This window comes from Panthera leo, chromosome B1 (genome assembly GCF_018350215.1).
Source record: "Panthera leo isolate Ple1 chromosome B1, P.leo_Ple1_pat1.1, whole genome shotgun sequence".
NCBI lineage: Eukaryota > Metazoa > Chordata > Mammalia > Carnivora > Felidae > Panthera > Panthera leo.
In genome coordinates this window covers 190,916,614-190,944,344 of record NC_056682.1, presented here as the reverse complement: position 1 = coordinate 190,944,344, position 27,731 = coordinate 190,916,614, and the positions used below count along the sequence as shown (strand labels likewise).

The 27,731-nt window shown below is 36.5% G+C and overlaps 1 protein-coding gene across 11 annotated transcripts in view; it reads right to left on the bottom strand.

The window, feature by feature from the left end:
• Positions 1 to 27,731, bottom strand: part of LCORL (ligand dependent nuclear receptor corepressor like) — a 167,118-nt gene that overhangs the window by 127,435 nt on the left and 11,952 nt on the right. The window contains exon 1 of one of the 11 annotated variants that reach the window (XM_042936811.1): positions 26,037 to 27,186. The exons of the other annotated variants lie outside the window; for them this stretch is intronic. The gene's annotated coding sequence lies outside the window, so the exon portion shown is untranslated. Of the gene's footprint in view, positions 1 to 26,036; positions 27,187 to 27,731 lie in introns of those variants that run through there. 11 annotated transcript variants of the gene reach the window in all.

Here is a 27,731-nt window from a genome sequence, read left to right as displayed (position 1 = left end):
TGTTCTTCCTCTTGCAAAATTAAAAACAAAAACAAAATTAAAAAACAAAAATTAAAAAAAAAAAAAGAGTTCCAATTTTCCCCAAATAACCAAAACTTGGTATCATCCAACTTTATATTCATCAAACACATGAAAATAAAATCATTTATCATTTTAATTTGAAGTTTCTTAAGTTATTACTGAACTTCAGCATATTGCTGAATTGTTCTATGTTCCAACTGCCCTTTTGCCACTATCCAACTGATAGTTGGCCTTTTAAAAATTCATAGTTTCATGTATTATGGATGACAATTGTCAATTTCATGAACAACATTCACCCCCCAATTATGGCTTGACTTTTCATTTTGTTCTCTCACACAGTTTATTTTGTGTTAATATAGCATAGATACTTTTGTATTTTAATTTATGATTTGTACTTTTTTCCTTGGATAAGAAAAATTTTTGAAAGTCAAAAATAATTATTTTATATGTGTATATGTGTGTAAAGAATTCTGAAATTCTGTTTTATACATGTAGTTTTTAAATTCATTTTTTAGCAACAGTCTAACATAGAAACCCGAGTGTATCCCAAGCATTATACAATTTCCAATGATTAGTAAGGCTACATTTATGTCCCTGAAGTCCCCAAATGTAAGTCTATATTTGTTTAATTAGAATTTTTAAAAAAATTGTTTAATGTTTATTTTTGGTAACACCCTAAATTACATTCACAGAACAAAGATAAGAACAAAGATAGCACATTTCCCATCCAAAACTGTGCACACCAGAAGGCAATGTAGTGACTGACATCTTTGAAGTACTGAAAGAAACTATCAACCCAGAATTCTACATTCAGTAAAAATATCTTTCAAAAATGAAGGTGAAATAAAGACATTTCAGACTCTCCCCCTTCTCCCAAAAGCGACAAAATTATCATAATACCCACAATACAAGAAATACTAAAGGAAGTTATTCAGGAAGAAGAATTATTTCAGGCAGAAGAAATACAGACCTTTGGATATATACCAAAAAAATAAAGATTCCTCAAAAATTGTTAAGATGAAGGTAAATATGAAAGATGATTTTCTCATTTTTAATAACTCTAAAAGATAATCAACTGTCTAAAGTAAAAATAAGTGATATTGGTTAATAGTATACATAAAATTTTTGCAAATTCTATAACTGATAAATGACTTGTATTTAGACTAAAGAATTCTCAAAACTCAGTAAGAAAACAAACTCGAATTTTTAACAAATAGATAGATTTAAATAAACACAATCACCAAAGAAGGCATATGGATGGCAAATAAGCACATGAAAAGGTGCCCAACATCTTTTATCATTGATATCCATATTAAAATTCCAATAAAATATAACTATACACCTATAAGAATGACTAATAAGAAACTGCTAATACCACATGCTGGTAAGGATGTACAGCAATTAAATTTCTCACAAATTGCTGGTAAGAATACAAAATGGCCCAACAACTTTTGAAAACAGTTTGACAATTTCTAGTAAGTTAAGCATATACTATCACACAATCCACAATCCCACTCTTAGACATTATTTACCCAAGAGAAATGAAAAGTACATTTACACAAAAACCTGCAAGCAAGTGTTCATGGAGTTTCATTCACAATTACCCAACACTGGAAACAACCCAATGACCTTCAACTGTTAAATGGATAAACAAACCATGGTACAATGGAATACTACTAAGCAAAAGGAACAAACTACTGATACATGCAACAACATGGCTATATAATCAAATGCATATTGTTAAGTGAGGGAAGACAGACTCAAAAGTTTATACTGTATGATTCCATTTATAGAACACTCTGGAAAAAGCAAAAGTGTAGGGTCAAAAAGCAGATCAATGGTTGCGAGTGCCAAAGTATGTACAGGTAAGGAGAGGACTATCAATGAGCACAAAAGAACTTCTCGGGATGATAGAATGCTCTTTATCTTGATGGCTGAAGAAACTGGTTATCTAACTGTTTGTGTGTCAGAATTCATAAAATGTTCTCTGTAAATTATATTTTAATAAACCTGCTAAAAAAATTTTTTTTTAATATGGCATAAGAGATTTAAAGCAGAGAAACGTGAAGGTTATTATTGAGAATTAAATGAACTATAAGGTAAGATGGCTTGATGGGTTATCCTTAAGAAAAAAAAGTCAACCACAAATGATGTCAGGGTTTAATGTAAAGATGGAAGACTGAAAATTAGATGTCAAAGTCATCAGTGATGTGTAAACACAACTCAGCTTTCCGCATGTTCATGGCATACCAAACATCCCCTGATTCTCAAAAATAAAGAGCCTTCTGTATGGGGGTAGAACAATGATTTGAAGCAAAAGCATGATACAGAATACACACAGAAAAATTTTTTAAAAAAAGTTTTTGAGACTAAAAGGATGAGAAGGCAAATGTAAGGACAATATGATATGTTCATATAAATATGAGATTTTATAAAAGAGTTTCTCAGATGCTCCTAACCCCTTCCTTCATAGGTGAGACCAACTTCTATATGTATAGGGGAAATTAGAAAAATGCTATTTTTAAAAGTATAAAATTAATATAAATTTAAGTTACTTTACTTAGCTAAACTACTCTCACCACCAGTCAGTCCTCTATTTTAGCTAGGTGTTCTTATCCTGTATCAACTATTCTCAAAACACTATTCATTCCTTTTTCTCTGCCTTTATTGGGTCTATTCCTTTTTCTTCTCCATCCCTTCTTTTGCCTCAACTCAAATCCAATGTCTTCTAAGAAAGCACCCCTAATTAAACTATTCCTCACTAATAACTGTGTGTCTTTAAGTGATGACTGAATTTATTTCTGCTACACAATTTAAGTACCTATGACATATCAAGGAAGCCTTTCCAATACCAACTGTAGCTAAATTCAAATGAGTTCACAAAACTGGGATTCTGGCAGTTATAACTTCCAAATTTGAATATTTGCAACTAGAAATATTTTGGGAAAGCTACTGTTTCCATAATCCCATAAAGTGGCATTCTTATATTTGGCATTTAAACCTATTCCAGGGTAATTTCATATTGCTAGACAGATTCACAACCCCCAAAACCAAAACCAAAACCCACCTCTATTTAGAAGATGGATTCAGATCTTTGGTTTGGAAAATACAGTCACCAAATCTATTACAGAGGCAAGAAGAACATATTTTCTGTCCCTTTCCTAGGACAAAAGTCTAGCCCTGGGCAAAAATGTGAAGCTTTCCCTGGGGGCGTGGAGAGAATCATATTTTCCTTTCTAGTCTTTGGGCACCAATACCATTCTGATGGCTTAAACTTAGTTGAATCTACTTTCTCCTCATTCTGGACAAACAGAGCATATCTGAACTTATGATTACAGAAGTGAAATATACCAAGCGATGGTGAGACACAGGAAGTAGTGGATAACTAAAATAGAGGAGAGGTAAAACTTGCTGATAAGTAACCAGATTATAAACTTGAGGGTAGGTACCATGCTGATGCTTTCTTCATTCCCCCACTTTGCTTATCATAATGCTAATTATTAAAGGGGCACAAATCTAATATGGTATATTTGTAATAAAATATGTAAATTGTAATGAAAATGTAAACACCTGATTACAATGCTTTCCACCTGTAAAGTTACCTTTGGACAGATTGAGTTGCTAGATTCAGTTCTATGTTTTAAAATCTTACTAAATATAGCAAATCTAGTAATTTTGATGCACATAACATACAAACTGTCTTTAACTAAGGTCACAATTATTCAATAAAGTGCTTCTTCAGTCAGAATTTAGATGGTAAATCGATTTAAATGTATTTTTACTTCCACAGCGGTATATCCATGCACTACGCTCAACATAAGCTATACTGAGTAGGGACGCCTGGGTGGCTCAGTCAGTTAAGCATCTGACTCTTGATTTTGGCTTAGATCATGACCCCACAGTTTGTGAGTGAGAGTCCTGTGTCAAGCTGAGTCCTATATCAGGCTCCGTGCTGACAGTGCTGAGCCTGCTTGGGATTCTCTCTCTCTCTCGCTCTCTCTCTTGCTCTCCCGCTCTCTCTGCCCCTCTCACATGCATGCCCTCTTTCTCAAAATAAATAAACTTTAAAAAAAAACTATATTGAGTAAAACTATAGCTTATACAAAATTTCAATTTTTTTTTTGTTTAAGTCCTTGCAGTTTTTTCTTTCTTTCTTTCTTTCTTTCTTTCTTTCTTTCTTTCTTTCTTTCTTTCTTTCTTTTTCTTTTCTTTCTTTTTTTAATAGATGAAATTTACTGTCAAATTGGTTTCCATACACCACCCAGTGCTCATCCCAAAAGGTGCCCTCCTCAATACCCATCACCCACCCTACCCTCCGTCCCACCCCCCATCAACCCTCAGTTTGTTCTCAGTTTTTAACAGTCTCTTATGCTTTGGCTCTCTCCCACTCTAACCTCTTTTTTTTTTTTTTTCCTTCCCCTCCCCCATGGGTTTCTGTTACATTTCTCAGGATCCACATAAGAGTGAAAACATATGGTATCTGTCTTTCTCTGTATGGCTTACTTCACTTAGCATCACACTCTCCAGTTCCATCCACGTTGCTACAAAAGGCCATATTTCATTCTTCCTCATTGCCACGTAGTATTCCATTGTGTATATAAACCACAGTTTCTTTATCCATTCATCAGTTGATAGACATTTAGGCTCTTTCCATAATTTGGCTATTGTTGAGAGTGCCGCTATAAACATTGGGGTACAAGTGCCCCTATGCATCAGTACTCCTGTATCCCTTGGATAAATTCCTAGCAGTGCTATTGCTGGGTCATAGGGTAGGTCTATTTTTAATTTTCTGAGGAACCTCCACACTGCTTTCCAGAGCGGCTGCACCAATTTGCATTCCCACCAACAGTGCAAGAGGGTTCCCGTTTCTCCACATCCTCGCCAGCATCTATAGTCTCCTGATTTGTTCATTTTGGCCACTCTGACTGGCGTGAGGTGATATCTGAGTGTGGTTTTGATTTGTATTTCCCTGATGAGGAGCGACGTTGAACATCTTTTCATGTGCCTGTTGGCCATCCAGATGTCTTCTTTAGAGAAGTGTCTATTCATGTTTTCTGCCCATTTCTTCACTGGGTTATTTGTTTTTCGGGTGTGGAGTTTGGTGAGCTCTTTATAGGTTTTGGATACTAGCCCTTTGTCCGATATCTCATTTGCAAATATCTTTTCCCATTCCGTTGGTTGCCTTTTAGTTTTGTTGGTTGTTTCCTTTGCTGTGCAGAAGCTTTTTATCTTCATAAGGTCCCAGTAATTCACTTTGCTTTTAATTCCCTTGCCTTTGGGGATGTGTCAAGTAAGAGATTGCTACGGCTGAGGTCAGAGAGGTCTTTTCCTGCTTTCTCCTCTAAGGTTTTGATGGTTTCCTGTCTCACATTCAGGTCCTTTATCCATTTTGAGTTTATTTTTGTGAATGGTGTGAGAAAGTGGTCTAGTTTCAACCTTCTGCATGTTGCTGTCCAGTTCTCCCAGCACCATTTGTTAAAGAGACTGTCTTTTTTCCATTGGATGTTCTTTCCTGCTTTGTCAAAGATGAGTTGGCCATACGTTTGTGGGTCTAGTTCTGGGTTTCTATTCTATTCCATTGGTCTATGTGTCTGTTTTTGTGCCAATACCATGCTGTCTTGATGATGACAGCTTTGTAGTAGAGGCTAAAGTCTGGGATTGTGATGCCTCCTGCTTTGGTCTTCTTCTTCAAAATTACTTTGGCTATTCGGGGCCTTTGTGGTTCCATATGAATTTTAGAATTGCTTGTTCTAGTTTCGAGAAGAATGCTGGTGCAATTTTGATTGGGATTGCATTGAATGTGTAGATAGCTTTGGGTAGTATTGACATTTTGACAATATTTATTCTTCCAATCCATGAGCAGGGAATGTCTTTCCATTTCTTTATATCTTCTTCAATTACCTGCATAAGCTTTCTATAGTTTTCAGCATACAGATCTTTTACATCTTTGGTTAGATTTATTCCTAGGTATTTTATGCTTCTTGGTGCAATTGTGAATGGGATCAGTTTCTTTATTTGTCTTTCTGTTGCTTCATTGTTAGTGTATAAGAATGCAACTGATTTCTGTATATTGATTTTGTATCCTGCAACTTTGCTGAATTCATGTATCAGTTCTAGCAGACTTTTGGTGGAGTCTATCGGATATTCCATGTATAATATCATGTCATCTGCAAAAAGCGAAAGCTTGGCTTCATCTTTGCCAATTTGGATGCCTTTGATTTCCTTTTGTTGTCTGATTGCTGAAGCTAGAACTTCCAGCACTATGTTAAACAACAGCAGTGACAGTGGGCATCCCTGTAGTGTTCCTGATCTCAGGGAAAAAGCTCTCAGTTTTTCCCCGTTGAGGATGATGTTAGCTGCGGGCTTTTCATAAATGGCTTTTATGATCTTTAAGTATGTTCCTTCTATCCCGACTTTCTCAAGGGTTTTTATTAAGAAAGGGTGCTGGATTTTGTCAAAGGCCTTTTCTGCATCGATTGACAGGATCATATGGTTCTTCTCTTTTTTTTTGTTAATGTGATGTATCATGTTGATTGATTTGCGAATGTTGAACCAGCCCTGCATCCCAGGAATGAATCCCACTTGATCATGGTGAATAATTCTTTTTATATGCTGTTGAATTCGATTTGCTAGTATCTTATTGAGAATTTTTGCATCCATATTCATCAGGGATATTGGCCTGTAGTTCTCTTTTTTTACTGGGTCTCTCTGTCTGGTTTAGGAATCAAAGTAATACTGGCTTCATAGAATGAGTCTGGAAGTTTTCCTTCCCTTTCTATTTCTTGGAATAGCTTGAGAAGGATAGGTATTATCTCTGCTTTAAACGTCTGGTAGAACTCCCCTGGGAAGCCATCTGGTCCTGGACTCTTATTTGTTGGGAGATTTTTGATAACCGATTCAATTTCTTCACTGGTTATGGGTCTGTTCAAGCTTTCTATTTCCTCCTGATTGAGTTTTGGAAGAGTGTGGGTGTTTAGAAATTTGTCCATTTCTTCCAGGTTGTCCAGTTTGTTGGCATATAATTTTTCATAGTATTCCCTGATAATTGTTTGTATCTCTGAGGGATTGGTTGTAATAATTCCATTTTCACTCATGATTTTATCTATTTGGGTCATCTCCCTTTTCTTTTTGAGAAGCCTGGCTAGAGGTTTGTCAATTTTGTTTATTTTTTCAAAAAACCAACTCTTGGTTTCGTTGATCTGCTCTACAGTTTTTTTAGATTCTATATTGTTTATTTCTGCTCTGATCTTTATTATTTCTCTTCTTCTGCTGGGTTTAGGCTGCCTTTGCTGTTCTGCTTCTATTTCCTTTAGGTGTGCTGTTAGATTTTGTATTTGGGATTTTTCTTGTTTCTTGAGATAGGCCTGGATTGCAATGTATTTTCCTCTCAGGACTGCCTTCGCTGCGTCCCAAAGCGTTTGGATTGTTGTATTTTCATTTTCGTTTGTTTCCATATATTTTTTAATTTCTTCTCTAATTGCCTGGTTGACCCACTCATTCGTTAGTAGGGTGTTCTTTAACCTCCATGCTTTTGGAGGTTTTCCAGACTTTTTCCTGTGGTTGATTTCAAGCTTCATAGCATTGTGGTCTGAAAGTATGCATGGTATAATTTCAATTCTTGTAAACTTATGAAGGGCTGTTTTGTGACCCAGTATATGATCTATCTTGGAGAATGTTCCATGTGCACTCGAGAAGAAGGTATATTCTGTTGCTTTGGGATGCAGAGTTCTAAATAGATCTGTCAAGTCCATCTGATCCAATGTATCATTCAGGGCCCTTGTTTCTTTATTGACTGTGTGTCTAGATGATCTATCCATTCTGTAAGTGGGGTGTTAAAGTCCCCTGCAATGACCACATTCTTATCAATAAGGTTGCTTATGTTTATGAGTAATTGTTTTATATATTTGGGGGCTCCGGTATTTGGCGCATAGACATTTGTAATTGTTAGCTCTTCCTGGTGGACAGACCCTGTAATTATTATATAATGCCCTTCTTCATCTCTTGTTACAGCCTTTAATTTAAAGTCTAGTTTGTCTGATATAAGTATGGCTACTCCAGCTTTCTTTTGGCTTCCAGTAGCATGATAAATAGTTCTCTATCCCCTCACTCTCAATCTAAAGGTGTCCTCAGATCTAAAATGAGTCTCTTGTAGACAGCAAATAGATGGGTCTTGTTTTTTTATCCATTCTGATACCCTATGTCTTTTGGTTGGCGCATTTAATCCATTTACATTCAGTGTTATTATAGAAAGATACGGGTTTAGAGTCATGGTGATGTCTGTATGTTTTATGCTTGTAGCGATGTCTCTGGTACTTTGTCTCACAGGATCCCCCTTAGGATCTCTTGTAGGGCTGGTTTAGCGGTGACAAATTCCTTCAGTTTTTGTTTGTTTGGGAAGACCTTTATCTCTCCTATTCTAAATGACAGACTTGCTGGATAAAGGATTCTCGGCTGCATATTTTTTCTGTTTAGCACACTGAAGATATCGTGCCAGTCCTTTCTGGCCTGCCAAGTTTCAAAAGAGAGATCAGTCACGAGTCTTATAGGTCTCCCTTTATATGTGAGGGCACGTTTATCCCTTGCTGCTTTCAGAATTTTCTCTTTATCCTTGTATTTTGCCAGTTTCACTATGATGTGTCGTGCAGAAGATCGATTCAAGTTACGTCTGAAGGGTGTTCTCTGTGCCTCTTGGATTTCAATGCCTTTTTCCTTCCCCAGTTCAGGGAAGTTCTCAGCTATAATTTCTTCAAATACCCCTTCAGCACCTTTCCCTCTCTCTTCCTCCTCTGGGATACCAATTATGCGTATATTATTTCTTTTTAGTGTATCACTTAGTTCTCTAATTTTCCCCTCATAAACTCCTGGATTTTTTTATCTCTCTTTCTCTCAGCTTCCTCTTTTTCCATAACTTTATCTTCTAGTTCACCTATTCTCTCCTCTGCCTCTTCAATCCGAGTTGTCATCGTTTCCATTTTGTTTTGCATTTCGTTTAAAGCGCTTTTCAGCTCCTCCTGACTGTTCCTTAGTCCTTTGATCTCTGTGGCAAGACATTCTCTGCTGTCCTCTATACTGTTTTCAAGCCCAGCGATTAATTTTATGACTATTATTCTAAATTCACTTTCTGTTATATTATTTAAATCCTTTTTGATCAGTTCATTAGCTGTTGTTATTTCCTGGAGATTCTTCTGAGGGGAATTCTTGCGTTTGGTCATTTTGGATAGTCCCTGGAGTGGTGAGGACCTGCAGGGCACTTCCCCTGTGCTGTGGTGTATAACTGGAGTTGGTGGGCGGGGCCGCAGTCCGACCTGATGTCTGCCCCCAGCCCACCGCTGGGGCCACAGTCACACTGGTGTGTGCCTTCTCTTCCCCTCTCCTAGGGGCGGGATTCACTGTGGGGTGGCGTGGCCCGTCTGAGCTACTTGCACACTGCCAGGCTTGTGGTGCTGGGGATCTGGCGTATTAGCTGGGGTGGGTAGGCAAGGTGCACGGGGACAGGAGGGGCAGGCTTAGCTCGCTTCTCCTTAGGTGATCCACTTCAGGAGGGGCCCTGTGGCAGCGGGAGGGAGTCAGATCCGCTGCCGGAGGTTTGGCTCCGCAGAAGCACAGAGTTGGGTGTTTGCGCAGAGGAGCGAGCAAGTTCCCTGGCAGGAACTGGTTCTCTTTGGGAGTTTGGCTGGGGGATGGGCGGGGGAGATGGCGCTGGCGAGCGCCTTTGTTCCGCGCCAAGGTGAGCTCTGTCGTCCGGGGGCTCAGCAGCTCTCCCTCCCTTTGTCCTCCAGCCTTCCCGCTTTCTGAGCAGAGCTGTTAACTTATGACCTCCCAGACGCTAAGTCGCGCTTGCTGTCGGAACACAGTCCGTCAGGCCCCTCCACTTTTGCCACCCAGACTCGGGGGCTCTGCTTGGCCGCGAGCCGCCCCTCCGCCCTGGCTCCCTCCGGCCAAACCGTGGAGCGCGCACCGCCTCGCCGCCCTTCCTACCCTCTTCCGTGGGCCTCTCGTCTGCGCTTGGCTCCGAAGACTCCGTTCTGCTAATCCTCTGGCGGTTTTCTGGGTTATTTAGGCAGGTGTAGGTGGAATCTAAGTGATCAGCAGGATGCGCGGTGAGCCCAGAGTCCTCCTACGCCGCCATCTTCCCTCCGTCCCCAATATTTTGTATCTGCTAGAATCTTGCTACTAAACACTGACTTCTGGATTTAAATGTGACAGACATTAAGGCAGAAGGCAAGAATTCAGACTTCAAGGTTGGAGGAGACAGAAAAAGATGGTGTCAGATAAGGTTTTCCAGAAATGGATGACACCCAAACTGAGTCTTAATAAGACTCACTTAATAAGAGAGTTAGGCAAAACAAGGAAAGGCACATTACATATTTAGAAAAAGAGAGCATGGGGCACCTAGGTGGCTCCGCTGGTTAAACGTCAACTTTAGGTTTTGATTCAGGTAATGATCTCACAGATCATGAGTTCAAGCCCTGCATGGGGCTCCACACTGACAGTGCAAAGCTTGGGATCTCTCTCATCCTCTCTCCCTCTGCACCTCCCCCGCTCACTCTCTCTGTTTCTCTCAAAATAAATAAACTTAAAAAATTTTTTTAAAAAGGAAAGAAAAGGAGAGGAGCATATATAAAGACAGGGAAAAGAGAGCTTGATATACTCAAAAGTAGCACTACCCAATAGAACTGTTATATAATGATAGAAATGTTCTATCTGTGCTGTTCAATACAGGAGTTGAGGATCAGATTTTAAATTTTTGTTTGGTTTTAACTAATTTCAATTTAAACAGCCATGTCTAGAAATTGAAAAAGTATGGTAAAAGTAAGGAATGTGATATGAAGAAAGGGCAAATATAAATGGCTGGAGAGAGAAGCACAATGCAGATCCTGAACGGCCTAGTGCATTTTGCCAAGTAGTTAATATTTAGTTTGGAAGGTCAGAATGAGCCATGCTAGGACTTTAAGTAGTCAAGAGACAGGATTAGTTTTACATTCAGAAAAGATCACTCAAGCAGCAAGTGGCATATAGACTAAAGAGGAAAAGAATAAAGATAGATGGCAGAAAACTTGCAGAAATAAAGCAGAGAAAAAAACAGAAACTTAAGCTTAGGCAGAAATTTACCTAAGAGAAAGAGATAGCCAATTAAAGAAAAAGTAGCTTTGAGTGATATAGTACAATTAAGTGAAAATAATTAAATGGTAACATAGCTTCACTATTTTAAGGTGAGACTGACAGCAGTAAAGATTTCTGGCTTGAGAAACTGAGTGAATAAACATTCACTGAGACAGAAAATCCATGAAGAAGTGGTTTGGTTTTATTTTTGTTTTACATAATTGGTAGACATAAAAGGGGTTCATTTGTGGATATGCTAACCTGGATATGTGGGCATAAATCAAACAAAAACATCCAGAGGTAGAAACAAAGACTTGAAAGCCATCAGTACACACATGAAAGATGGAGTCCCATTTTCTAATTAATTAATTTTCAAGTATCAGAATAAAAAAAATTTTAATTACCATTTAAAAGCTTTTTTTCTATTTCAATTTTTAATATTGTAATGATACTGTTTTTTTGCTACAGATGTTCAGTATTTCAGTATACAATGGACGAAAAGTCAATATACCATCTGGTACCATGCTACCCCTGGCCTCCACCCCTGCCAACTCTCAAACCTTAAAAAATGCCACATTATATCCTACCTCAGGCATTCACACAAAGCTGTTCCTTCAGCCTACAATACATTCCAACCCCCATTTCCACCCCAAAAACTTGTCTGGATAACTCCTACTAATTCTTAAAAAATCTTGGTATTAAGAATCACTAAAACCAAAAACGCCTAGAAGAAAACATAGGGAAAATATTACTTGACATTAGTCTTGCCAAAGATTTTTTTGATAGGATACCAAAAGCAATGGCAACAAAAGTAAAAGTAAACGTGTGAGACTATATCAAACTAAAAAGCTTCTGCACAGCAAAGGAAATAACCAACTATGGAAAACAGTATAGAGGTTCCTCAAAACATTAAAAATGGAATTACCATATGATCCAGCAATTTCACTTCTGGGTATATATCTGAAGGAAACAAAGCCACTATCTTGAAGAGATATCTGGCCCTTCCCCCTTCATTGCAACATTATTTATAATAGCTAAGACATAGAAACAACCTAAATGTCCATCAACTAATGAATGGATAAAGGAATGTGGTATATACAAACAACAGAATATCATTCAGCCACAACAACGAAAGAAACCTTGACATTTGCAACAACATGGATGGATCTAGAGGACATGATGCTAAGTGAAATTAGCCACAGAGAGAAAGACTAATAAATGCTATATGATCTGATTCACTTTTATGTGAAATCTTAAAAAAAAAAAAAAAAGTCAAACTGCTAGAAACAGAGTAGAATGATGGTTATCAGGGGCTGGGGGTGGTGGGGGAGATGGGGAGATGCTAGTCCAGGAGAACAAGCCTTCAGTTATAAGATAAGTAAGTTCTGGGACACCTGGGTGGCTCAGTTGGTTAAGCATCCAACTCTTGGTTTCAGCTCAAGTCATGCTGCACACTGGGCATGGAGCCTGCCTGGGATTGATTCTTTCCTTCCTTCCTTCCTTCCTTCCTTCCTTCCTTCCTTCCTTCTTTCCTTCTTTCCTCCCTCCCTCCCTCCTTTCTTTCTTTCTCTTTCTCTCAAAATAAATAAATAAATAAACAAAAAAGATGAATAAGTTCTGGGGATCTAATTAAGAGCATAGTTAGTAATGTTGTGCTGTGAACTTGCAATCTGTTAAGAGTAGATTTTAAGTTTTTCATCACATAGACACACACAAAAAGGTAACTATGTGAGGTAATGGATGTGTTAACTCTATTATGATAATCACTGAACAAAGTATACATATGTTGAATCATCACATTGTACACTTAAAAATATACAATTTTATTTGCCAATTATATCTCAGTAAAGCTGGGGGAAAACTACTGCCTCAATTTAAAGCTCTCTCTCATCTAATCTAGCTTTAGACTAGACCCATTGTTACATGCTTCATATTATATAATACCTGTATTATTCCCTTTGGAGCAGTTATCACAATTCTAATTAATCATGTGTAATTTTTTTAAATGTCTCTTCCTAACTAATCAATTATTCATTTAGCAAATATTTGCACATCTACCAGGTGTTCTAGAAGCTGGGGAGACATCAGTAAGTAAGAAGAGACAAGTATTCTGCCCTCAACTCAAACTGGAAAAAGAGGGTAATAGGGAAAAATTTACATAAATCTTTATTTGAAAATTTTATCTGATAAATGCCATGGAATTTTATAAGCTCCAAAGAGTAAAGGGCCATGTCATCTTACCTGCTATGTTAGCCCTAGTGTCTGGCCCATGTAAGGCACTCAAATATTTGTTGAATAAATGTTTAAGGAAAAAATTTCACTGAGACCAAAGACATTCATTCTCAAAAGAACTTTTGGAACACAGCCCAATTATAAGTTAAAAACTACCTGTTCTTAATAATTATCTTTCTTTACATTAAATTTCTTTCTGAAATTCACATTTATTTATTTACATCCTATCTTGTTTTAAGAAGAAAGATCCATATTTGTCTCTTGCTTAGTTTAGTGCCTTTTCTATTTCTTAGAACCTAAGACACTGTTTCGATGTAACCACTGCCTCTTTCTTAAGTGGTTTCTTACTTTTCTGTTCTTTCTATAAGTATATATCAAATATGTTTTCTACTGTGACTTATGGATTGTGGTCCCTCTATTAATATACATGTCTCTATTATAAGGTCTTATAGTCTCCCTAATCCCCAAACATGAGCAAATAATTGGAACTACTAGTATCTACTGATATCAAGGATGCTGCTGAACAACCTACAATACACAAAACTCCACAAGAAGAATTGTCCAACTCAAAATGTCAATATTGCCAAAGTTGATTCAAAACTCAGTGTTACGAAAAATGGGTCAATGTGTCTGAATATAACTAAAAGAGAAAAGCCTGGGGTGCCTGAGTGGCTTAGTCATTTGAATATCTGACTCCTGATTTTAGCTCAAGTCATGGGATTTAGCCCTGTGTCAGATTGCACTGAGTGTGGAGCCTGCTTGAGGTTCTCTGGCTCTTTCCCTCTGCCCCTCTCCCCCACTCACATTCTCAATCTCTAAAAAAAATAAAAATAACGATAAAAGAGAAAACCCAAAGAATATCTTAATTATCCACCTCTTTCTCTGAGTTACATTTATGCAACATGTGTAAATAAAATTAGTCATAAGGAATCCCAAGGAATAAATACATGTACAAAATAAATTGTTACCTTGTAAAAGGCTTAAACACAGTTGATTTGATTGATTCTATAATAATTATTTCACTGAATTTAAATGCTTGTTAGTCACTGTTGGGAAAACTGATCGCATCCTCTCATTGAAACTATTAGCATTCCTTGGTTTTTATATCTGAGTCTGTTTTGCCTTCTCATATATGTAGGATGATAGTGGATATGAAATTAAGATCCAGGCTGGAGTCCCAGATTTGTCACTGCATCAGCTGTATGATCTTGGACAAATGACCTAATTTCCCTGAATGACTAATCTTTCTTCTATAAGACTTGGAATATTATCAGCACTTCATATGTTGAAGATTTACTTATTATAATCAAACTATAATCAAATATTTAATAAAACTCACATATCCCAAGACAGAGTCAATTATTAAAAAATGTATATAATTTTTAGTGTAAAGCAATAATAAAATGCTAAATACTATTCACAAACTAGAAATACACACAGGTATCTGAACTAGACTTCACTCCTACCCAAGTATATAGAGACAAATTCAGGAAATACATTCTAACTACACTGTGTCCATATTATTTCCCTTTATCTTTTATTAAGTTTGTAAATTGTTTTTATAAAGTTGTAATACTAGAATATTCACAATTTATAGCACTGATAATGCCTTGCCTTAAATAAAACTAATAAGTAAAACAACTAGATTTATACACAAATAAAAAGGCAAAATATGGGGTAATAATATGCTTTAGAAAAAAACATAATAACTTAAAGAAGAAAGTTTGTGGAACATTTAAATAATCCAGCACAGAAAAATTCAATGTGTAACTTTTACAAAAGACACCTTAGCACATAAAGTATACCCACTCTTACATTGAAATCATTTGTAGGAAGCAGACTATGAATGCTTTAAAGGAGACAGCAAGAGAAAAATATGCATGTCCAGGATGAAGGAAAGGGAATGGGACAGTAAACAATAGATGAGAATTTCAATTTCATTTGTCACGTTTCATTCCTTTAAGATGAAAGGTACTTGAATATACATCATATTACACCCTGTGTAAGTTTTGGAAGCCTGATCCAATTCACAAATTGAAAAAAATTTTATAACTCCAAACAGTGAATCTTTGTTACCTTAAAGATTTACCTCTATTGAACATTATTCTTAGCAGTACAGAAAATGTGAAGTTAACTGGAGTATCTCTCTGATTACTAAGGCTCTTATAATAGATATCAGAATCATTATTCTAATCAACTTTCACCATTTAAAAGAGCATAAAACAAGGGGCATCTGGGTAGCTCGGTAGGTTGAGCATCCAACTCCTGACTTTGACTCAGGTCATGATCCCAGTGTTGTGGGATTGAGCCCCATGTTGGGCTCAGCATAGAGTGTGGAAACTGCTTGGGATTCTCTCTCCCTCTCTCTCTGCCCCTCCCCTGCTTGTGCACGCATCACTCACTCTCCCTCTCTCCCTCTCTCTGAAATAAACTTAAAAAGATTCTCTCCCTCTGTCCCTCTCTCCGACTCACGTTCTCTAAAAATAAAAAATAATAATAACAATAAAGAGCATAAGACTTTATTAATTCTACTTAAAACTCTTCAATTGGTCTCTACTGCTTACAAGATGAATTACAGATGTTCTAAAATAGCATACACGGCCTTCTCTGATCTAACCTCTGCCTATTCTCCCAGCTTATTTTATATAGTTTCATCATAATTAAATTACATGTCACTTATAAGAAACAACTCATTATGTTTTACGCATCTGAGCTTTTTGCTCATGTCTATCTGAAATGTTTTTCCCCCATCATCTTTATTCATCTGTCAAGTATCCTGTCTTCCAAACTAACCTAAAATATTTTCTTCTATCTTTACAACTAGCTGAGTAATCATGTTAAGAAGTTTATTTGTGTAGAATACGTAGAGCTGGTATACAGGTACTGTCTAAATGGTATCACAAAGTCTTTTCCAATCTTATTTTTCAGAATTTATTGTTACCACATTCTTCAAGTATGTTCACAACCTAATTTGTCAGAATTTATTATCACATTCTTTAAGTATTCAAGACTTTTTCTTTCTTTTTCTTTCCTTTTTTTTTTTTTTTTTTGTTCTTGTTAAGGAAGGGAGCTAGAAATCTTAGCTCCTTGTCAACAGGGACAACATTATTGCCTTTGTTGTATTATCCTTAGGTCTGTCATAGTGATTCATGCAATAATATGTGGTTGAATTTCATGGCTAACAGAGGATTTGGATAAAAGGAAAGAGAGAGAGAGACCATCTATTCTTAACACTTTTTTAATAAAGAGGTAGAAGAGTTTTTAAATAATAAGGTGACTAATATAAAAATGAGCATTTGTGGCAAATGACAGTATTTTAGAGAAGACTAAAACAGGTGACAAAGTTTTCATATATGCAAAAAACATTTTTGTTAAACTAATAAGCACTTGTCTTAGGTCACAGTTTAGTGGGGAAGAAAGGCAAAACAACAAAGATCAATAAACGCTACATAAAATGATAAAATGTGTGAGATGAGAAAGACTAGAGAGCTAAGTCTAAGAGAAAGTGGGAGAAATAAGAAAATATATCATCAGTATTATTTAATTGGAGGAGGGGAGAAACAAGTGTCAGTAATGAGCATTGTGGCTAAAGCATGATTAAAGATGTTAAAGATGATCATTGGTTAAAGATAATTTTAATATCAGAGAAGCCAAATTCAAGATGAAAAGTAAACACTCTTACAAATAAAAGAAATGATACTCAAGTATAACATAAGTAACTTGCAAAGGTAGGCAGTTTTTAAGGCATAAGAAACTCAAAAGCAACATATACCATGGCTTAACTCTACTTGAATTTAGTGACTTAATTCTGTATAAAGAAATTGGTTCTTAAACCCGGAAAGGGAAAGAGGTAGGGGAGGAGAGTTTATGCTCCTTGAAATCTCAACTCACTTTTGATACAGTTTATCATTCATAAAATTCTTGTCTCAGCTCCAAATGTCTTTTGCCTATTTCCAAAAGTCAAGACCACCCTCAAAGGACAAATAATATTACTTGCCACAAATGGGGTTATTAAATGTGCCACGAGTTGTAAGACATTTTTCCTAACATACTTTATACAAATAGCCATATGGTAGACAAAAATACAAAAGGGACAACACAGATGCCTGACAAATTAGAAATTTTAATATAACTCGATTATTATCTTAAAATAACCACATAAGAGAATAAAACAGAGGCAGAGAATATTAAGTGTATTATTCAATTTACATTATATTTATGTTTATGTTTTTAGCAATGAAAGGGTGACTGTATTGAAAAAATTCATTCACTCAACATTTAAGTACTCAGTGAGTACCAAAAAGACAGGGAAAGAGAAAACACGTTTTGTTTTTTTTTTTTTTTTTTGCATGCAACACACATACACATAATAAAACATGGTTTTTTTCTCTGAGTGCATACACATATACCTTGAATGTGGTGGAAAATATAGCAAAAATGTTTATGATAAAGGAAGGTGAGAGTGATACCACCACACAGAAAAGGGTACCAAATCCAAACTTGGAGAAGCTAAGGAAGGCTTCCTAAGAAAAGTGAAGTCTAGTCAGCTAAGATGAGGCAGAAAAATAACCCAGGAATTGAGCCACAATTAAAAATGTATAATGTATAAAAATGTTAACTGTATTGTTTGCAATAATGTAAACGAGAAACAACCCAAATATCCCTCAAAATGAGAACAGATGAATAAATTATACATATTTATATATCAAAATATTATAGAGCAATGAAAATGAATAAACTATATCTAAAGGCAATAGCATGAATGAATCTTACAGATATAATGTTGAGTTTAAAGAAACTAGATACAAAAGAAAAAATGCTATATAATTCCATTCAAACAGAGTTTCCAAAAACAGGCAAAAATGATCTATAATGTTAAGAAGTCAGAATACTATGTACATTTGCAGAGGGGACAGAGATTAGTGATTGCGAGAGGATATGAGGGGACTTCTTGGGGAGGGGTTCTATTTCTTGATCTGGTGGTGGTTATACAAGTATGCTCATTTTGGTAACTGTATACTTTTCTCTATGTAGCTATACTTAAAAAAAAAAGTTCACCAATAACAGCTATTGGTAATCCACAAGGAGAAAACAAATATGGAAAACCCAGAGGCACAGTGCTTGAGAATCTCAAAATGGTTCAGTATGACTCTTCTGTAAAATACCAACTACAATACCTGTACTCAAAGTTATTATGAGGATTAAGGGAGATAACATATACAAAGCACACACCTGGCACAAGTATTAATAGGTGTTCAATAAATGTTACCTGGTATTATTTCTACACTACTATTACTGTGCTACTGATGCATTTGATTGTTGGTAGTGCCCAAGGCAGAATGACAAAAAGGGTAAGGTAGTATAGAGTCAGTAGGTTTGTTTTTCCAAGCCATGTTATGAATTTAGACTATCCTAAGGTTGGAACAAAACCAATGAAGCTTTTATAGTCATATGATCACATTTGAATTTAGGAAAATTACCTACAGAAAGAAGATGTGAAGCTTTAAAAAAAAAAAAAAAAGGTATCAAGAAGAATGAGACTGCAACAAATACTGCAGGGAGGTCCACAATTTTTATGATACAAAGTTAATTGGCATCTTAGAATAAAAGTTACTCTAAATTCAGTTTACTGCAAAAATATCAATTTAATACTTTTTATATAATTGTAACTTTAAGTTACAAACGGCATCAGGACATTCTGTTCAATTATTCATTAAAATTAAACCAAAAACATTTATTTTTTAAGTCTCCTAGAACCATCACAATTATTATCACTAAAAAAAATTATACATAGGTGAATATCTATATATATCTAGACATTTATATCTATATACATCTATATATATCTCCATCTATATCTCATAAACTTCAAATCTTCTAAGCCATAAATTAATTTGCTGTGGCTCTTTTAATAAACACTCAAGTCCTAAGTACCAAATTATCATGAGTGCTGACAAATATAACACTAATGTGAAAACATTTTAATAAGCTATTGTTATTTCAACAACAACCAAGTAAGATGAGTGCTCTGAGGGATTTTGACACATTAGCTATATCACTGTTAATTCAGTGGCTCTACGAGATTAAAAAACAATGAACTGCTCTTCATCATATGCAATGAGTCTATTAATAAACAGTATCTTCTTTGGTTTGCTTCATGAATAGAAAATGTCAGATCCAAGACATAAGCAGCAATGGTTTCTTAATGGTTTTAGAGCTATTCAAAACACAGAGCATAAAGATGGGAGGAAGAGAGGGAGAAAAAGGGTAAGAAAGACAATAAGAGAGAGTAAGCTTCTGGGGTCTAAACTCAATTTTTTTGGCTCATAACCAAAGCATAATCAACCCAAAATAGTTTATATTAAGCTTAAAGGCAAGCAGTATGATGTCATAAATGTCATATTTTTCACAACTCTTACATAAATCCATAATTACTTGCAAGGAAATGTGTAATCTGGGTTTATTCATATTAGAACAAGAAAAGGATTACAGAATTCAGACAACCAATATATAAAATGCCTTGTTCTGATTAAAAATTTTAATATTATGGGAATGCAAGCTGGTGCGGCCACTCTGGAAAACAGTATGGAGGTTCCTCAAAAAATTAAAAATAGAACTACCCTATGACCCAGCAATTGCACTACTAGGCATTTATCCAGGGGATACAGGTGTGCTGTTTCGAAAGGACACATGCACCCCCATGTTTATAGCAGCACTATCAACAATAGCCAAAGTATGGAAAGATCCCAAATGTCCATCGATGGATGAATGGATAAAGAAGATGTGGTATATATGTACGATGGAGTATTATTCGGCAATCAAAAAGAATGAAATCTTGCCATTTGCAACTACGTGGATGAAACTGGAGGGTATCATGCTAAGTGAAATTAGTCAGTCAGAGAAGGATAAATATCATATGACTTCACTCATATGAGGACTTTAACAGACAAAACAGATGAACATAAGGGAAGGGAAACAAAAATCATATAAAAACAAGGAGGGGGACAAAGCATAAGAGACTCATAAATATGGAGAACAAATAGAGGGTTACTGGAGGGGGTGTGGGAGGGGGGAATGGGTTAAATGGGTAAAGGGCATTAAGGAATCTACTCTGAAATCATTGTTGCACTATATGCTAACTAATTTGGATGTAAATTAAAAAAAAATAAAATTAGGGGCGCCTGGGTGGCGCAGTCGGTTAAGCGTCCGACTTCAGCCAGGTCACGATCTCGCGGCCCGTGAGTTCGAGCCCCGCGTCGGGCTCTGGGCTGATGGCTCGGAGCCTGGAGCTTGTTTCCGATTCTGTGTCTCCCTCTCTCTCTGCCCCTCCCCCGTTCATGCTCTGTCTCTCTCTGTCCCAAAAATAAATAAAAAACGTTGAAAAAAAATTAAAAAAAAATAAAATAAAATAAATAAATAAAATTAAGTATTATGTTGAAAAAAATTTTAATATTAAAAATTAGGCCAGAATTTGTAATATTGTTAAAGCTGGGTCACAGGAATATGGATATTCATTATGCTTTCTTCTACTTTTGCACATATTTAAATTTTTCCATAATGATTTTTATAAATTATGCCCAAGTTTTCAAATATTCTTCTGGGAAGGCTACTTTTGATTCCCCTAAAGAAAGAGTAATCATGGTTTGCATAGGGTTGGTCTAAAACAAGAGAACTGTTAACATAAATTCACTGAATGGAATGTGGAAACTGGCATTCCTATGACCCTCCAAACTTAAAAACAAGCTAACAGTATCAGTTGAATCTCAGTTAAATATCAGAATAAGTGCTAATTCCTTAGGACAATATTAAAAAGCAAAACAAAAGAGAACTATTCACAATCTGGTCCTGAAGCCAATTTTTGTACTCCCATGGTTTCTGCCATGTTGCAACTCTCAGGGATGCTATAATAATTTTTGAGGGGAAAAAAAAAAAAAAGAGGGAGATCAAGAGTTTAGTTTTAGGTATGTTGTACTTAGGATATCTGAAAGACATACAAGTAAGTGAAGAAAGACCAAGTAAATCAAATACTGAAGTAGGTTAGGTAACTGGAAAGATATAGAGAAGATGAAGGTAAAGGTAGTGTTTGAGATTTTGTTTAAATAAAGATGGAATCATTATATGTCAAAGTATGGGGGTCTAAAAACCTACAGTGAACCATGTTACACTCTAGCAACTTCAATACAATTAGGGAAAACTGATTTGACACAGTCCAAATTACTTACATGTATTATAAAATTGTTCACTAACATATGATTACAATATAAAATCATTCAGTTTACCTACATTAAATTTTCCTGACAGATAATAAAGAATCAAATTTTGGAGAGAAAAAAAACAAAATACCACACACACAATAATAATCAAGCTCTAAAACCATCCCTGGACCTTCAAATATTAAGAAAACAAGAATGTACAGGCACCACATCATTCCTACAACAGATGTAGGAGCTTTAGAGCTGTGAAATATGAAAAATATGCTGCTCTATATCCTATCCTGGATAAATGTCTCACAATCCAATTAGGCTTATAAAAGAAGCCTGCAAATTATTTTTCTCTATTCTTCCTCCTTTTTCTGTATGCCCATAGCTCATCAATATCTAAAATCTGTTGACTGTAATGCATCATATCTTTTGAATTTTTCCTTCTCCATTTCTACTACAACTCTTATTTCAGATCCTCATAATTACTTGGTTGGGCTATCTTGACATCTCCCTGGTTGATTTACCTGTCATATTCCCCTATTAGTCTACTGGCAGAGTAATCTTACAGAACCACAAATGAAACTAACCCACCAATGGAAGTTAAGATGAGTTACTTAACTCCCTTATCTGTACAGTGGAGATGACAAAAATAGTTCCTCTTTATATAACTGTTGTGAAAATCAAGTGAATTCAAGTGTAATCACATAGTAAAGAAAAATAATGAAAAATAACAATAATTACTATTATATTCTGCTTAGAAGTTTGTTCATGATTCAGCTTCTCTTTCTCTTTTCTCATACCCCACAATCATCCTATGACCATTCTTGGACCCATACAAGGAAACCTGATCACTCTCTTCCTTTGTGTCATAACCTTAATATTGTATATGCTTCTATTACAGCATTTATTATAGTAAGAGAACTTTGTCTGCCCTACAAGACTGTGCTTCATGCAAACAATCTAATGCATCTGAGTCCCCTAGCACAATGACTGATCCATAAATACTGAAAAAAAATTATGAGGAAGAGATGCACAGGAGGATTACAGCAGATGGCCAAGCTTCCTTTGACACTGAAAATCCTATCATTCTTGATATAAAATAAAAGAGCAATTTTAGAATGATCTAAAGAATGAGAGGGCCAGCAAAAACTCACTCTGTGACAGAGGATGAAAGGATCTGTGGATTCAGACTGATGAGAAGTGTGAAGATAAATAACATAACTTGGTAAAATAAGCTAGATTAGTAAGCTAATGTATACTCACAGGGATATTCAACCCCACTTATAAATGATGCCTATGTCATAATGGAAATATTAAAAGGTCAAATAATAAGGCAAAGGAGAAAAAATAGGTAATGATTAAGCTGATGCCATAATGTTGGTGTGTTAAAAACAAAATTACCAGGGCATTACATTCCTATATTCTGAATGGGTCTAAGGGAGCATAGGCAAAGGAGAGTTAAGATGAAACAATAAATTGTCACTAGCTATCTTCTATTTGATCATTTGCCGTTCTTTGGAAAAGTTCAAAAGAGATAGAAAGGTGATAGCCATCGTTCTTGGAATTAGGATAGAGAGCAACTTTATATCCAGATTAAAAACACTGACAATCTGTGCTGGGGAAAATCCTTGCCCCACTAATTCCATGCTCCTACCACTGGCCATTCCCAACTGAAGGACCAAGAAAGAAATTTGGGTATATTGTTTCTGATTAACCCACATTCATAGAACCCTTAACTGAGATATGTGCCTTTAAATAACAGAAGCCCAAGGCGCCTCGGTGGCTAAGTCAGTTAAGAGCCTGACTTTGGCTCCAGTGGTGATCTCACAGTTTGTGGGTTTGAGCCCACATTGGGCTCTGTGCTGACAGCTTAGAGCCTGGAGCCTGCTTTGGATTCTATGTCTCCCTCTCCCTCTGTGCCCCTTCTCTGCTCGCACTCCATCTCTCTCCTCTCTCTCTCAAAAATAAATAAACATTAAAAAATTTTTTTAAATAACCGAAGCCCCTATTCTCTTCTATTCTTCACCAGGAACAAAGGGCTGAGGAGGTCTAAATCCAGAATTCTTTTCCCTACCATTGAAACTCAGGGTTCTGAAATGAAGCAGAGAATCGCAGTATTTTATAAAGCTTTAGACATGACTACCTGATCAGGAAAGATCAGACTTGTTAATTTTTTAATCAGGTTTGACCAGGAGAGCAAATATAGACCTGGATCTGAATTCCACCTTCATAAAGTCAGCCTCTCTAAACTTCAGTTTTCTAATCTGTAAAATGAAGATAAAAATTGTGCTAATTTGCATGTGAAAATTAAATGTGATTAAAACATATACACATAGTGTATGACACATGATAAGCACTCAGTAGATATTAGCTATCATTATTCCAAAGAGCAATTCTTAGTGTTGAAAAACCTGCAAGACAATTTACATGTTATTAACTACGTGGTTTTAAGGGCTGAAAGTGATTAATTCAAAGAATGTAATATTTGACTCATAACATTGCTTTTATTTTTTTTTTAAGTTTATTTATTTTGAGAGACAGAGAGAGAGAAAGCATGATGGGGAAGAGGTAGAGAGAGGAGAGAATAAGAATCCCAAGCAGGTGCTAACTGGCAGTGCAGAGCCTGACGCGGGGCTCAAACTCACAAACCGTGAGATCGTGACCTGAGCCAAAGTCAGACACTTAGCCAACTGAGTCACCAGGCACCCCTATAAGTTTGCTTTTAAATACTTATTGTTACTTTGTAACAATCTTAAATTTACAGAAAGTGTTTTAATCTTAAGTATGGTAAAAACTTTTATTTTCCAACTATTGGAGAATAAATGGATGTCCCATGACCCTTGAATTCTTCAACAAGTAATTCCTACAGAGGTATTCTCTTACAAATACAAGTATCAAAATCAGGAAATTAACGATGATACGTGAGGCACAAAGCTACTGGACAGTTACTGCTCTTAGGCCCCTTCTCAGTGAATGGTATAGGGCATGTGTATATATACACACACATTTACTTCTATATACTATACACTATGAAAATCATGAGTTCATACCAGTATCTCATTTCCAGTCCAACACTACAGAGAGCATTCTAGTTTTCTCCAATTCCATATTTGTAACTCCCTTCTCAGACAATGAGAGGCCTGGTTCCCATTATCTTTAATATTTATTTTTTTGACCAGTCTCCCTGTATATAGCCAATCTCCCATTGTGGCTGCCTTCCCTTCCCTACAGGGACGCTTTCCTTGACCCTCTCTGCCCCAACACCCCCATGCCTTCTCCATGTATATAACTTCCTCACCTTGTTCAGGTCCCTATTCCTCAAGCCTGGCATCTGTCCTACAAGAATACCTTCCTCCTCCTGTAATACCCTACCTATACTGAGCTGACCCTTCCATTGGGATGCCTTCCTCTCCCCACCCTCAGGCTTTGATATCTTGCACTGGGATGCCTCCATGCACAGACTCCCTCCTCATCCAATCTGCTTCAATACACCCACACTAGGCTACCCTCCTTTCTTTCCCCCCCAACCTTCCAGCAGCTGTCCTCCTTATCATCCTCTTACCCTGCTGAGGTCTAGACACCCCTTTCTAGGACCAACCAACCCTCCCTCATACCAGGTCTACTATCCTTCATAGATAACCCTGCCTGGACTCTGACACTTTGCACCAGCATGCCCTTCTAGGCAGATTACTCCTCACCTCTCAAAACTCCATCAACCCACATGGGGACCCTCCTCATCCCTGTCAGGCTCTGACATGCCATTCCTCCAAAAGGACATGGCTCCTTCTTCCACATACACCATCCAGTGTAGACACTTACCCTCACTTGGTCCCATCTGATGGTTTTAGTACTGAATTGTTCAGAAAGGGAAGAGGAAGAGGATAAGGAAAAATTGGTAACATTTTAAAGAAAGAGATACAGTGAATAAATTGGATAAGTATCCACAGTCAGAACTGATTAAAAGCATCATCTCTTTATCAAAGTATCTGTTTTTTCCACTTAAAAAAACAGTTCTCTATTCTTTCTAAATTTAAAAAGCCACTTGATAAAGAAGTTAGTCTTGTCTTTCTTTTCTCACCAAACATACATTTTACTTAAGTATCTTACACAGGTCTGTAGAAAATCTAGTTCATTAAAAAGAGTGAGAGTTTAGAAAATATGGTTGTGGGGCACCTGGGTGGCTCAGTTGGTTAGGCATCTGACTTTTTGGCTCAGGTCTTGATCTCATGGTTCCTGAGTTGAGCCCAGGATCAGGCTCTGTGCTAAGTGTGGAGCCTGCTTAGGATTCTCTCTCTCTCCCTCGCCCTTTCACCCTGTATGCGCACTCTCTCAAAATAAATACGCTAAAAAAAAAAAAAAAAGAAGAAGAAACATGGTAGTTTCAAACAGTAGAATGAAATATTTTTTTAAACATCCAAAATATGTAAGTTTGACTTGTTTTCAGTATAATAATAGTTGTATCGTTTCCAGTAAACTTACCTCCAGATATAACTGCAAAAAGTAGCTTGGATTATTGGAGGAATAACACCTTTTCCTTGCTCCTTGTTTCTGTGAGGAAGGATGCTTCACAAGCATAATATCAGCCTCTCTTCACCCCTAGGGAAGTGAACTGCCTGATCTAATTGGTGATTTTGCAAAGAATAATTGAGTAGACAGAGCTCAGTTCTGCTCCTTTTCCCCTTGGGAGTCAGCTATTGGGAAAACATACCTGCAGAGAGCTCATATTTTGTTCTGCTTCCCTAGTATGCCTAGAACAGGGTGGCTAAGTTGGCCTATGCCAGACCACGTGATTCTCCCAAGCTGTTCCTCTAACCTGATCTAATCAGCAATAGAAGTGATATTCTGGCTCCTATCTTTTTCCTTGTTTCATTTTTCAAGTTGTTCAGAACCCAGACAGAAAAGAAGGGTGCCATTTGCAAGTACTTCAGCAATCCAACATCTTAATTAATATATTGAGGTGGAGATTGCTCATTTCCCAGTTTTGACTTAAAAGGGCTGCTTCAATTTGAGCTTCTTAAAACTATTACAAACAAAAAAACCCCTTAAACCTGAACCAACAGCAGATGTTCAAAATGAACATAAGCCAACTTATCTGATCATGCTTATTAGCCATTAAAAAAAGAAAAACTTCAAGACTCATAATTTCCTCCTTATAGAGGCCATAATTTATACTTCTAGTCCCACTCCCTACTCCCAGTCTATATTCCAATGACTCTAGAGTGCTGAATATTCTCAGAATATATCATTATTTAGACTTCTATACCTTTTGCTTTTACTATCCCTCTGCCTGTTCCCTCCACCCTACTCTCCTGCTAGATTATTTAACTTAGGGATAAGAGAACTATGGTCTATAGGCCAAATCCAGCTATTTTTGTAAACAATTTTGGAATTTTGTTAACAATTTATTGGAATACAGCCATGCTCATTTATTTATATATTGCTTTTGCACTGTAACAGTAAAGCTGAGTAGCTGCAACAGAGACCATATAACCCCCAAAGCCTAAAATATTTACTACCCAGCCCTTTACATAAAAACTTTTACACAACACAGGAAACCTCATCAACAAAACAAAAGGGCAACCTACTGAATGATATCTGCAGAGAAGATAATCTGCAAATGATATTATCTGGTAAGGGGTTAATATCCAAAATATATAAAGAACATATACAACTCAACACACACACACACACACACACACACACACACACAAATCCAATTAAAAATGAGATTACCTGAATAAACATTTTTCCAAAGAAGACCTACAGATGGTCAACAGACACATGAAAAGATGCTCAACATCACTCACTAATCATTAGAGGAATGCAAATCAAATCTACAATGAGATATCACCCCACACCAGTCAGAATGGCTACTATCAAAAAGACAAGAAATAACAAGTGCTGAAGAGTATGTGGAGTAAAGGGAGTGCTTCTTCACTTCTGGCAGGAATGTAAAGTGGTGCAGCCACTTTAGGAAACACAGTATGGAGGTTCCTCAAAAAACTGAAAATAGAAACACCATATGATCCACTACTGGGTATTTAGCCACAGAAAACAAAAACACTAATTCAAAAAGATATATGCACCCCTATGTTTACTGCAGCATTATTTACAACAGCCAACCCAAGTGTCCATTGATGGATGGATGAAGATGTGATAGACAGAGACGTAAGT